The sequence below is a fragment of the Ursus arctos genome, unplaced genomic scaffold (assembly GCF_023065955.2).
Source record: "Ursus arctos isolate Adak ecotype North America unplaced genomic scaffold, UrsArc2.0 scaffold_15, whole genome shotgun sequence".
NCBI classification, from domain to species: Eukaryota; Metazoa; Chordata; class Mammalia; order Carnivora; family Ursidae; genus Ursus; species Ursus arctos.
The window spans coordinates 21,895,085-21,909,317 of NW_026622819.1; the positions used below are offsets into that span (position 1 = coordinate 21,895,085).

Genomic DNA, 14,233 nt, shown 5'->3' on the forward strand with positions numbered 1-14,233 from the left:
GCACCAGGACCAAGATTTTCCTTAAAGGAAGTTTTCTAGAGAGGGAAAAAGGAAAGAATCTAAAGAAAAGAAGGGAAAGGTGTGTCTTGCCAAGATATTTAAGCATGATCCATCATGAATGTAGGAAATATTTCGCTAAAATTCATCTTACTAAACTAATGATTACCAAAGAACATGAACTGGGTAAAAGGGAAGCAAAAGGAAGCTCTTTGGGGGCAGTGACCAAAAAGAAGTGATATCAAGTGGGGGACATTTTTTTTTATATATATTTTCATTCTTTCTTTCTTACCACCCTTATATGAATCAACGTTTCACAGGGCTTCTTGCTGACCAGGATACAAATCCCTTGCTGTTATATATATTTTTTATTATTTTATTTTATTTTTTCATGTATCTTCGTCATTTCCTCCACCTATTTTTTTATTTTTATAAAAAATAATTCTTAATGTGAAGTTCTTAATGTGAAGACTTAATTCAATATTTTCCAAGTTTTCTTATTTCTTTTGTATATAATTTAAGGCTATGTATTTCCTTCTACTTATTTTCACTACACTCTGTTTCAATTTTTTATATACAAATTTCTACTTCTCCTTTGATCCATTCATTATTTAGTGGAGTGCTTTCAAATTTCCAAAATCATTATATTTATTTATCCTTTTCATTATTGATTTCCAAGTTAATTACCTATTTTTAGGTGGAATTTCTTTGAAGTTGATGTTACTTGTTCCATGATATTATATGGGTCAAGCATGTATGCTTGAGAAAAATTTGTATTCCATGTTATAGTAGTTTACATTACTGCTCTAACAAATTTCCACAAACTTAGCAGTAGTTTAAAACAACACAAATGTATTATCTTACAATTTTGGAAGTCAAAGTACAAAATCCATCTCAGTGGGCTAATGTAGTGTTGGCAGAGCTGGTCTCTTCTGGAGGCTTTAGGGAAGAATCTATTTCTTTGCCTTTCTCGAGGCCACATGTATTCCTTGGCTCATTGCTCCTTTTTCATATTCAAATCTAGCAGCTTAGCCTCTAAATATCTCTCTGACTCTGATCTTTACTTGTCATACCATCCCCTTCTCATATGATGTCTCTCCTGACTTTCTCCCTTATAAAGACCCTTGATATTAAATGGAGTTCACCTAATAGTCAAGGATCATCTCCACATCTCAATATTTTAATTTAATCACCTCTGCAATTTTTTTTTGCCATGTAAGGTAATAATACACTTACAGATTCTGGTATCAGGATGTGACAAATTTGGGGGTGGGGCATTATTTCTTCACACATGCATTTTCGAAATACTGGTGGGAGGATTCTATATATACTGTCTAGATCTGTATCTGTATCTATGTCTATCTATCTATCTATAGATATAGATACCTTTAAAGCAAGCTTTGAGTAAGATTCGTGGGAAACGAAGAAATAGATGGGACTTATATATTCGACTGAACTATTCTTTCACATGATCATAAAAGATTTCCCTGTGAGGATAGTAGCAAATTATTTCAGTACTGGGTATCTTATTGTGTGTGTGTGTGTGTTTCCGTTTGAGTTGAGAAAGTAAACTCCAATGAATCCAAATTTGTTTGTTCATGGTCACTTCCAGTATCATCTCTTGTTTAGTTTGGACACTCATAAAAGCAGCAGAAATGCCTAAGGCTTCTCAATGGGAAGACAGCGTAATAAATGTCATGCTTTTAAAAAAGACAAAATGGAACTTCCTATCTAGGAGAGAGTCATTCAGGATGCTAATTTTGGGAATGGATGAGTGATCAAAGAGCACCTTGGTTCCTCAGTGATTGATAATCTTCAAATTTCTAGCCAGACATTGATCGATTCCAAGGGAGAGGATTAAGATGACAGCTGATTTCACTCTGACCAGCGTTCTTCACTCAGGTTGAACTCAGAGATCACTATTTAAAAAAATAAAACCATTGTATCACTTTTATCTGTTAATAACTCTGTTTTAACATATAGTAATTGATCACACAGATAAGACTAAAAAGAGAATTGTGAACTTGAAGTGTTGAGTATGTAAATTCGTTGGTTAAAAAAAAAAAACATTTATAAACAGAAATGGTGGCTGTGCACACAGAATAATTTCTCAACTGTATTTTATAGGCCCCAACCAGGAGCCATATATCAGAACAAAATACTCACTTACATTTTGTTAGAAACCCTATTGATAAAAGCATACAAAGAGCAACTTCCCTGTGAAACTTGTCTATTAGATGAATTTATGGAAGAAGTTTGGCAAAGTAGATTATGACTGTTTTGCCTAAAAGTTGTCTATATCAATTTGAAAATGAGGGTGAATCGTGTTATCTCCCAGTCAGCATTAAAAGCCCAAGAGCCAGGAGTGGTAATGTCCAAGTGCAGGAGAAAACGAGATGTCTTAGCTCAAGCACGGGCATAGAATTTACCCTACCGGGGCGCCTGGGTGGCACAGCGGTTAAGCATCTGCCTTTGGCTCAGGGCGTGATCCCGGTGTTCTGGGATCGAGCCCCACATCAGGCTCCTCGGCTATGAGCCTGCTTCTTCCTCTCCCACTCCCCCTGCTTGTGTTCCCTCTCTTGCTGGCTGTCTCTATCTCTGTTGAATAAATAAATAAAATCTTTAAAAAAAAATTTACCCTACCTTCCCCATTTTGTTTTATTCAGGCCTACAATAGAGTGAATGATGCCCACCCACACTGGTGAGCGTGATGTTTGATCAGTCTACTGATTCAAATTCTCACACTAAAAGGCCAAACAAGCATTTTGAAGAGACAGAGCAAGTATCATAACCAGACTCAGATATGGCAGAGATGTTGAAATTATCAGACTATGAATCTAAAACAACTATGAATAAAATGCCAAGACTCTGACCAGTTAAGTAGATAGCATACAAGAATATATGGACAATGCAAGCAGAGAGAAAAAAAGTCTAAGAAAAAGTAAAAAAGAAATGCTAAAGATCAAAAACACTGGACGAGATATAAACAGTACCTTTGATAGACTCCTTAGTTGAGTAGACATGACAGAGGAAAAACTCTGAGCTTAAAAATAACTTCAGTAGAAACTTCATAACTGAAAAGCAAAGCGAAAAAAGACTGGGGAAAAAAAAAAGAGAGACAAAACATCCAAGAACAGTGGAATAACTATAAAATATCACTTGCACAAAATGGAATTCCAGAAGCAGAAGCAAGAAAGACAGGAACAGAAGAAATATTTGAAAAATGACTTAAAATTTCTCGAATTAATGTCAGGTACCAAACCACAGATCCAGGAACCTCTGAGAAGACCAGGAAGGAAAAATGCCAAAATCTAGGCATTCGTAATCAAACTTCAGAAAATCAAAGATAAAGAAAAAATTTTGAAAGAAGAAACCCTCCCTAAACAGGAGCAAACATTAAAATTACATTGGACTTCTCAGAAACCATTCAAGCAATGAGAGTGGAGTGAAATATTTAAAGTGTTGAGAAAATAAAACCATCATATAGAATTCTGTATCCTGAGAAATTATCCTTCAAAAGTAGAGATAAAGACCTTCACACACACACACACACACACACACACACACACACACACACAAAGGCATAAATTCATTGAAGTAGATATGCTTTGGAAGAAATGTTCAAAGAATTTCCTTAGTTCTTTAAAGAGAAGGAGATTGATTTGGATTAGAAACTCAGATCCACATTAAAGAAAGGAAAAGTATTAGAGAAGGAATAAGTGAAGGTAAATAAAAACTTTTTTTTATTTATAATTAATCTAACAGATAACCCATTCAAAATAATGGTGAAATTGTATTCGATCGTGTATGTTTATGTGTATATATAATGCAAATGATACAAGGGATAGGAAGAAGGAATTAGAAATATTTATTATAAAGTATTTTCACTACCCATGAAATAGTATAGTGTTATTTGAAAGTGTACTTGAATTAATTGTATAAATATTTTGCAAAATCTATGGCAACCACTAAAGTAAAAAAGAAAAAAGTATAATTGATATGCTGAAAAAACAAGCAAAAGTGGAATTATATAAAATACTCAATTAGAAGTATAAATGTTGGGCACCTGGGTGGCTCAGTCCATTGAGCATCTGGCTCTTGATTGGCTCAGGTCATACTCTCAGGGTTGTGAGATTGAGCCCTCAGCAGGGAGTCTGCTTGAGATTCTTTCATTCCCTCTCCCTATACCCCTCCCCCTGCACTAAATAATAAATAAATAAATAAATAAATAAAATCTTTTAAAAAAGCATAAATGTCAGAAAAAAAGAGGAAGACAAAAATAGGAACAAAGAACAAAGGCAAAAATAGAAAATAGTTACAAATATAGTAGATATTAATGAACCAGTTCAATAATCACTTTAGATATCAATGGTCTAAATACCCCCAATTAAAAGAGAGAGATTCTCAGTTAGAAAAAGAAAATAAGACCCCATTATATGAGATCTATAAAAGATTCACCTTAAATATAAAGAGATACATATTTTAAAGATGAAAGGATGGAGGAAGATATACCATGCTAACACTAATCAGAAGTATGCGGGAAGTAACAATATTAACTTGAGACAGAGCAAACATAGAAACAAGAAAAATACCAGTAGTAAAAGGGGTACTGACTAATGATAAAGAGGTCAATTCCCATGAAGACTTAAGAGTCCTTAATCTGCATGTGCCTAACAACAGAACATCGAAATATATGAGGTCAAAATTAGAACTACAAGGAGAAATCAATGAAACCACTTTTATATTTGGAGTCTTAACACCCCTTTATCAAAAATGCAGAAAATTAGTAAGGATACAGCAGAGCTCAAGAGCACCATTAAGCAAATGAATATAATTGTCGTCTAAGACTACTTCACCCAACAACAGGAGAATGCACACTTTTCTCAAGTTCACATGGAACATAAACCAAGATACACTGCACCCTGGTCCATAAAACACATGTAATAAAAGTATAGAGATTATATAATCTATGCTTTCAGACCACAGAGGAATGAAGCTAAAAATCAATTAACAGAAAGCTAGAAAAACCCCCCAAATACTTAGATATTAAACACACCTCTAAATCAACATATGAGTCAAAGAAAAGAATATTTGAAACTAAAATTATTTTTAACGAAATTAATATGAAAGCACAACTTACCAAAATTGTGGGATGGGCAAAAGAGCTGAATAGGTACCTCATCAAAGAAGATGTACAGAGAGCATATAAACATATGAAAAGATTCTCCATATGTCATTTGGGAAATGCAAATTAAAATAATGAGATACCACCACAAGCCTATTTAGAATGACCAAAATCCAGAGCACTGACAACAAATGATGCTGGTACGGTTGAACTTGGCTGGCCTCTAAGTTCAGCTGATTGGGCTTAATATTTTTACAATAACCTTGTTTATATATTTTTCTTGGTTAACTTCATGGCACTTGAAGCAATGGGGACAGCTTGGCCGTGTATCTCTCCCTATCCGGCAGGCTAGCCTAAACACAGCAAGAAAGAACTATTTTAATGTATAACTGCTTTTCAAGTCTCTGCATGTATCACATTTGCTCTTGACTCATTGGTCAAATCTAGTATCTGACCAAACCATGACTCAGGAGGCAAAACTGTAGGCCCAACATACTCATGGGAGAAGCTGCAAAATCACATCGTAAAGGGTATGCAGACAAGGATGGGAAGAATTGTTGTCCTTTTTGCCAATTGACTGCAATCTCAAATTTGCTTTGCAATTTTAATAGATTTTTGATAAAAATTGCTTTGTAATTTTAATGAATTTGTGATAGATTCTTCTCTTTTTGTTTTGTTTTTAAAGATTTTATTTATTTATTTATTTACTTGAGAGAGAGCCAGAAAGCACATGCACACATGAGCAGGGGCGAGGGGCAGAGGGAAAGGGAGAAGCAGACTCCCCCCTGGGAGGTGGGGCTGGATCCCAATACCTTGAGATCATGACCTGAGCCAAAGGCAGATGCTTAACTGAGCCACCCAGGCGCCCCTTGTTGTTCTTGTGTAAGTAATAATGGCCTATACAAATACTAATGTTTATACACTTCTCTCTACTGGCATGACCTCATATTAATTTTATTCTCTTAATCCATTTGTCTTAACAAGACGATATTAAGTAATAGTGATAACAGCAAAAATTAATGACTTCATTAAATGCACAAATATGTATCATATTTGAAATGATCAAGTTTCTTTACTGGAAATATTTTCATTTTATAAGCATTGATTAATTTTGCATTCATATTTTCCATTCATGGAAAGGTGAAACTCAGAAAACAGAAGTAACTACAAGGAGGAAAAGACACTTACATGAACAAATGCTATCACTTTATTTTTTTACCATCTTATATAAATGCTTGTAATTTTAGTAAATGTTGTTTATTTTTCCTCAGTTCTTGGCAAATTTCATGTCAGTTTGAAAGATAAATGCATTCTATAAATATTGGACTGTTTAATTTAATTGCATTGGGCAATTCTTAAATTATGTTTTGCTCTTTTATGTTTTGTATCATAAACTGACTTTTAATAATAACAAAACAAATTATGAATTTAATGAGTTGTTTTACTATTTTAAAAGCTAGTGAAAACATTGTCTTAAGAATGACCAACCAATATAAAATATCATCGATTTCCTTTGAAAAATTTATATTTATGTCAGAATTTCTGCCCTCAGCTTAAGGAATTTTCATCATAATAGTGTCCTCTTTTCCATACAATTTATCTTGTTAAAAATTCATAAGCTAATATATCATATGAAGAATTCATAATATCCATGAAGTATCATAATTGAAATAAATAGAATGGGATGTCAGAATGAAAGATTAATAATAAAATTGGTTGCTCAGTCCATCATTCATCTCATTAAGGATGCTACTTTGATGAAAGATATACAAATATAAATTTTCACCAGATGTTGATATGTTTTAGATTGATTTATTAGAAAGACATTTTCAAATTATTATTTAAAGAAGATGCTGAAATTGTTTTACCAGCTGAGCAACGCCCATAATACAATAAACTCATTTCTTAAATATCGTTGAAATGTCATGACTGCACTGTGCTTGGCTACATGATTTAAGGTTGAAGAATTTCAAACCCACAAGTCCTGAATATTAACCCTCAAAGACTCGGAGTCCACCCCAATTCAACTCTGTTATGATACCTAGGATGCGGGGTCAGTAACTATGTGAGATCCGAAGAGAAGGGAACGTTAGCAGTTCAAACCTTAGGACAATTTACTTTATTTGAAGTACTCCTCATGCTCCGCTTGACAAGCATTGTCCAGGTGGTGACTTTTAAACCTACAAATATGAAGAGCGAAGAATTCAGGGTGAGATGATATCTAGCTCTTGGATTCTTCCTATAGATTTGTTTCTAGGGGATGCTCAAAATCAGCCTGAAGTTTGGAAACATGTTTATTTAAATTTTACTTAAATCAGTTAAGAAGATAATAGGCAAAGTCTATTCAGGCAAAGCCATCCTCATCTGTTCGACGATCCATGACGTAAGGGGACGTTTGCATCAATTATCAGACTCAATAAATGATGCAAATAAACTTCAACCATGCAACAAAATTGTGGCATGTGCCTCAGTTGTCCCTAGTGCTGGAAAGATGGCAACAAATTCAATATCCTTGGGACTAAGAATACATGTTAGTTGTTCCTATTAGTCTAGTTCAAAATATTTTTTTCAGCTTTAATGTTCTTGTGCAAACCAATAAGAAATTACATGGGTTTGTTTCTATTCAGTAATTCGAAGAATTAGACTATAAATCCTAGAAGAGGAATATTGGAGAAATGTGTTGTTGATGGAAGAAAAACAAAAAAGTAAGGCAAGAAATACCCAGAAACTGACTATTTGTCAGAATTCAGAGCTGTACACAGAGCCACGTTTTGTACCGCGGTCAGTCGTATAACCTCTGAAGGAATTGTTTACAGTTTATCTGGAGTGCCTAGAGCATAGGTTTGGAAATAGAGCCGTTCTGAAGATTTCTCAGTTCAATCTAAGAAATGACAGGAGAAAGAACCACAAGTTTTCAGATTTGAAAAGCACCTCAGAAGCTTCCTTGATAGACTAGAAGTTAAGGACTCTCCCCAGTGTTCTTAAGCAAGGGGCAGGGCGCCTTCATTTTCATATGGCCTTCAGAAAGCAGTATATTTCAATTTTTGTGTGCACTAATTGGCCATTGCATTTGTAACAAACTACCACAAACTTAGGGTTAGAACAACACAAATTTATTAAATTGCAGTTCTGGAAGTCAGAAATATATCTATCTCAGTGGTCCAAAACTAAACTACCTATAGGGTTAGCTCACTCTGGAGGTTTCAGGGGAGAATCTATTTCCTTACCCTTTCCAGCTTCGAGAGGCTGTCCTTAATTCTTGTCTTATGGCCCCTACCTACTTACTGAGAGCCAGCAGGAAAGTAGCATCTTCAAATCTTTCTCTGCTTCCATCATCACATCACCTTTTCCTCTTTGCTTCTTAATCATATTATCACTGGATCTCCCTCTGTAAAGGACTCTTGTGATTATATTGGGCCCAACTGGATAATCCAAAATAATCTCCCCATCTCAAAACTCTTAATTCATTCACATTTGCAAAGTCTCATTTGCCATGTGAATTAACATATTCATAGGTTTCAAAGATTAGGACATTGATATCTTTGGAGCCCTTATTCAATCTATCACTACAAGGATATTGAATTTATTACTATTCTTACAGCACAAGAGTTGAGAAGGGAATTTAATTTGAATAAATTATTACTTTTCTGGGATCTATTTGTTTATAGACTAAATTCATCATCACACCATTTAAAATAACAGCCATAAAAGTGTACGGTCATTCCATATTTTTGTTTATATTTTAAAATAGTTACTAATTTTAACTCTCAATGATTTGCCTTTGAATAATCTATATTTGATGCTAATAGTATTTTCACTAGAGTTTATTCTGGTTTTCATCCATTGTCACTTTTTTATTCACTTAGTTTATTTTTATTTTTTAATAACCTCAGAAGTTATGATTGTTTTTTTTTATGATTTTTAATTACACATAAAACACATAAATTTTATAAAATTAAAATGTTAAAATAATCACTAAAACCCCTTTGGTTATCACTTAAAATGAGTATTTTAAACATATTTAATATAATCTATCCAAAGTTTTAGTAACTTGATTTTCCACATTTTATGTGTTTTTGTTTTTTTTTTTTAATATTTTATTTATTTATTTGAGAGTGAGAGAGAGGGTATGAGTGGGTTGAGGAGCAGAGGGAGAGGGAGAAGTAGACTCCCCTCTGAGCAGGGAGCCCAACGTGGGGCTCGTGCCCAGGACCCTGAGACCATGACCTGAGCTGAAGGCAGATGCTTAACCAACTAAGCCACTGAGACCCCCAGGTGCCCCTATCTTTTTTTTTTTTTTTTTAATAAATCTTAAAAAAGATTTACTTATTTGGGGGGGGGGGATGGACAGAGGGAGAGAATCTTTAAGCAGACTCCCTGCTGAGCAGGGAGCATGATGTGGGGCTTGATCTCATGACCCATGAGATCATGACCTGAACTGAAACTGAGAGTCAGGTGTTCAACCGACTGAGCCACCAGGTGCCCCAAGCACACTTTATCTGATAGAGGTTACTGCATGTTAAAGTATTGTTATTAGCTGAGTTGTATCTCACCAAAATTAGTGTGCTGAAGTCCTAACCCCTGATACCTCAGAATTGACTGTGTTTGGAAATGGGATCTTTAAAGGGATAATTAAGTTACAATGAGGTCATTGGAGTGGACCCTGATCCAATATGACTTGGGCCCTAATAAAAAAGGCAGCCAGACACATGCAGAAGGAAGACCATGTGAAGACACAGGGAGAAGTCAGCCACCTGTAAACCAAGGAGAGAGGCCTCAGAAGAAACTGAAACCTTGATCTCAAACTTCTAGCCTCCAGAACTGTGAAAGAGTAAGTTTTTTAAGCCACCTGATCTGTGGTACCTTGTTATGGTAGGCCTAGGAAACAAATAGAAAGATTAATTTTATGGATTTTAACAGTGTATACAATCCCATAGTATGGATATGTCTTTGTTTATTACCTCTTCCACTATTGATAGTTGTTATTGATAGATAATTCATTACTGAGGTGACTTAACCAGGAGGTCTTTATCCTTTCGTGACACCATGCTAAAATTTATATCCCTCCAGGACTATAAGAATAAGATAAAGATCACTATTTCACACATTATTTGATAGTTTTTAAAACCCTATCGAGAGTTTAATTTTTTCCTGTTTCATTTTTCTTTGAGAGTAATGTCAACATTTTCCTACACCAAAGCAAATACCATGAATTCTAGACAGTTTCTCTAGCTTGTGTTAAGACAAAGGCCAGTTTGTACTAGTTGACATTTCTTTCACTTTTATATATATTTTATATTTTCAAATGCCTCCCAATAGTCTTATCTGTTTCTGCTCCAATTCCAGGTCTAGATTTGAATTTTTTTTTAATATTGCATGTCTGTGGTTATTGTAATGGAATTTCAGTAAATGCATGAGCTCAAAATGCCATAGAAAAATTGGACATCTAAATTATTTTCTTAAGTATAAAGTGATAAATTAAGATGTGATATGTATTTCCACATTTCCTTCATAAGCAATTAAAATTATCTTTGTTTAAATTATTTTTTATAAAAACAATATATCAGGTTGCATACAAATCCATTTTGATTGTGAATAAAAAGCTTAAAATTTTGTTTAAACCAAGATTCAAGTAAACAGCCAAGTATATATAAAGTGTTGGGGTTTTTTTTCAGATATTTTTGGTCTTATATTTATTGGATGTTAAAGAAATACTCTTTTTTTTTTTCAAAATGATCTTAGGTTTTATGAAGATCTTTTTTCACTTTATGAAAAAAGAGAAAAATATAATTACTTTTATGCTGTATTAACTACTCTCACATTTTTATACGGTGCTCCTATGAAACAGTTGTCTTTTTTAACTTATTTTTAACTTTTTAATAAAAAATAAGCCACCGTATCCATATATTTCGCTTATTTTTAAATTCAAAGTTACATCTTCTGTTTCCTTTCCTTGATGGCGTTTGTTAAAAGCATAGCTCTATCATTCATTTTTTCAATGAAACAGCTTTTAATTGATAATATTAGTGTTTTCTTCTCTTTCGGTTTATATTTCATTATTTTCCACTTTCTTTGAATTTATTTCATTGTTCATACTGTCTTTTTTTAGCTAAAAGCTTCATTTCATACCTTCTGATTTTTCATGGTTTTCTACAAACGTGATTTATTCCTTAAATATTACCCTGAGTTAGCTAAATCTTGTATTGTTAATGTGTCATTCTATAATAGATTTTCTTTGCTTTTTTACTGGTGGAAATTATGAAAATTATTCTTCTATATGAATCAAATTGAATATTCTGCATAATTTTTCCACAAAAATACATGTATAAATGTTGAGGAAGATTATGGAAGAACATATTTGCAGAAAAATCAACCCTTTAACATGACTTAGGATGACCATTGATTTCTTCCAGCTTAATTTTCTACCACATTTTCCCTTGTTCTGTGGGATTTAGCTTTTATTTCCATTGTTTGAATTTGCCAGCACACACCTCAGAGACTTTGCACCTGTTATTTTACCTGGAATGTACTTTTTCCCTTGTCCTCACCTAGTTATTGATGCATTCTTTTGATGCCACGTGTAGTGAATTTTTACAAAGACTGACATTTTAAGAATATGGTTATTTTATAAAGCTTTTTTATAAAAAATGACAGTTAAGTGTATTATTTGTTTATAAAAGCATAATGTATTCCAGTGGGGTAGATAATTTTGCAATGCTTAATTTAATTTTTCACTTTCAATAGGCAAAAGTATAACTTTTTAATGTAGATTTTGACTGAAAGAATGTTTTGTACTTTTGATGATGTAGATAAATATTTAAATACTGGGCATGTCTGGCCCATAAAACTTCAAGGACGTATCATATTATGATTTAACTCATACACTGATTGAAAAAATAACTATTCAGTGAATCATTTTTATCTTTTGTCAAAAGTAATTTATTTATAAAATGAAACAATTTATTCAACTTTTACAGATAGAAGAAAGGGGTTTCCTCAGATCAGATTAATTTCTCAAAGCAATAATAAATATAAATTAAATTATATCATATAAACATTAAAGTAAATTAAATTAAATCTGTTTGATTATATAAGCATTGATATATTCAATAAATATTAATGAGTATGAATGTTGAATCTGAAATCTGAGGATTATGTGTAAAATTTTAAAAATAAATGACTGTTTTTAAGAGGGTAACTTCTAGTAGCATCTGTGGAGAAAAAGAGTTAATATTAATTGCTGAAATTACGGTATTTATCCTACTCAAAGGTTCGAGGGGATAGATTTACTGCAGAACTCTAGGGAATAATATAACTGGCATAAGGAAATGTGCTTAGCTAACATTCTTAAGAGTTTAGAGGCAGAGTATTACTTTCTATTTGCATAATTAAAATTTTAAAGATATCACTGCTATTGCAATTATTTTCCATTTATATAAGATCTTTCTATTTATATACTCATAAATCTCATAAAGCAAATATTGATACATCTTTCCTATAATACAAATGGATATGGTTCATAAGACTGCTGAACTCCTTTAAAACCCCATGATACCTTACAGTATGGTTGTTACTCTTTTGATCATAATGGCTTTGGTTCATAGGATTTATGGGTAATCTTTCCCAGTGTGATACCTTGGGAGTTATAGCTCCTGTGGATATTTTATCTTCTCATACAACACTTACAAACCAGTTTATTTTCATGGGGCTTAACATAGCCATAGCTAATTCTACAAGACTTTCCCTACTGTGCTTATAATACTTTATTCCCTGGAAGTTAGAGATTGAATAACAGTGAATTCCCACATATGTATAAAATATATAATTCTGTTAATTAATTCATTTTTTGTTTACTTGGTAGTCTGTACTATGAGGGTACACTAGATAAATATTAAGCTATTTAACTTTCTTTGAAAATACTGTGTGTATGTGTTTAACGTTTAATTTTTTAAAAATAATAATGAAGTGATACATGGTACATTAGAGTCATTTTATGTGTCTTGTTTCAGATAAATTGAAATGCAAATGTGACCAAACTGTTGACATTCTGTCTCAAAAAATTTTGTTCCATTTCCTTTCTGTAAATATAACACACATATTAAAATAAAAATATTAACAAGATGTTATTTGTGTTCTCAGACATTGTTAAAACATTACTTTGGTACTGTTCGGAGCATCATTTCTACAAAAAAAGAAGTAAAATGGATTTTCATGTTTTTCTGACTAATCATTTAAAATTGCATTTACTATTAATTTTTATGCTGTTTTCTTACATTTAAACCCTTTAATTTTTATTTTTTTTTTAAATTATTTAAAAATTCTTTATTTTATACTTGAAAAATATTTATTTCCTTAATTTTACTATTTCTATTTTGCTCGTATATTTAAGGCTATTGGTTTAACCATTTACTATAATTCACAAAGCATAGTGGTTCATGATTCATTTTCATTTTATTTTAGACCGTCTGTAATTTGTTTTTTCCATCTTGCTTCCTACATCAATTTTTGGGCTTCACCAGGTCCTACCAACATGTATATAAGATGATAAATATCTGGCAGTCCAGGGTCATAGGTCCTGATAATGACTCTAAGTTCTTCAAAAAACTTTTGGGGTTTCTCCTTAGGCTTAGGAAATTCCTTAACCCTGGCACTTAGTTCAGTCTTTGACCAAGGGATGAAGGACACCTGAGGATGTTATTATTTTCATTTATTTCATTTTTTAAAAAATATTTTATTTATTTGAGATAGAGAGAAAGAGAGAGAGCACAAGCAGGGGGGCGGGGCATTGAGAGAGGGAAAGGGAAAAGCAGAGTCCCCGCTATAGGGAGCCCGACGTGAGGCTCACTCCCAGGACCCCAAGATCATGACCTGAACCTGAAGATAGACGCTTAACCGACTGTCTTTATTCCATTTTAAAGAACAACTGTCCAATAATTTCTTCATAGTGGCGAAGCAGTTCAGAGAAAGAATTAGTAAAATGTGAGTACTCAGGTGAAAAAGAATGGGGAGGGGTAGTAGGAGTCATGCTGTTCATGACTTCTGTTTTAGGTACTTGTGTGTTTAATTTTTCATTAGCCATTTCTAACAGGTCTTTTAACAAAACTATGTTTG

General features: G+C 33.1%; 1 pseudogene; it reads left to right on the forward strand.

Annotated features, from left to right (window-relative positions):
• The window catches only part of LOC113260743 (39S ribosomal protein L39, mitochondrial-like), a 191,461-nt pseudogene that overhangs the window by 111,791 nt on the left and 65,437 nt on the right, over positions 1-14,233 (forward strand).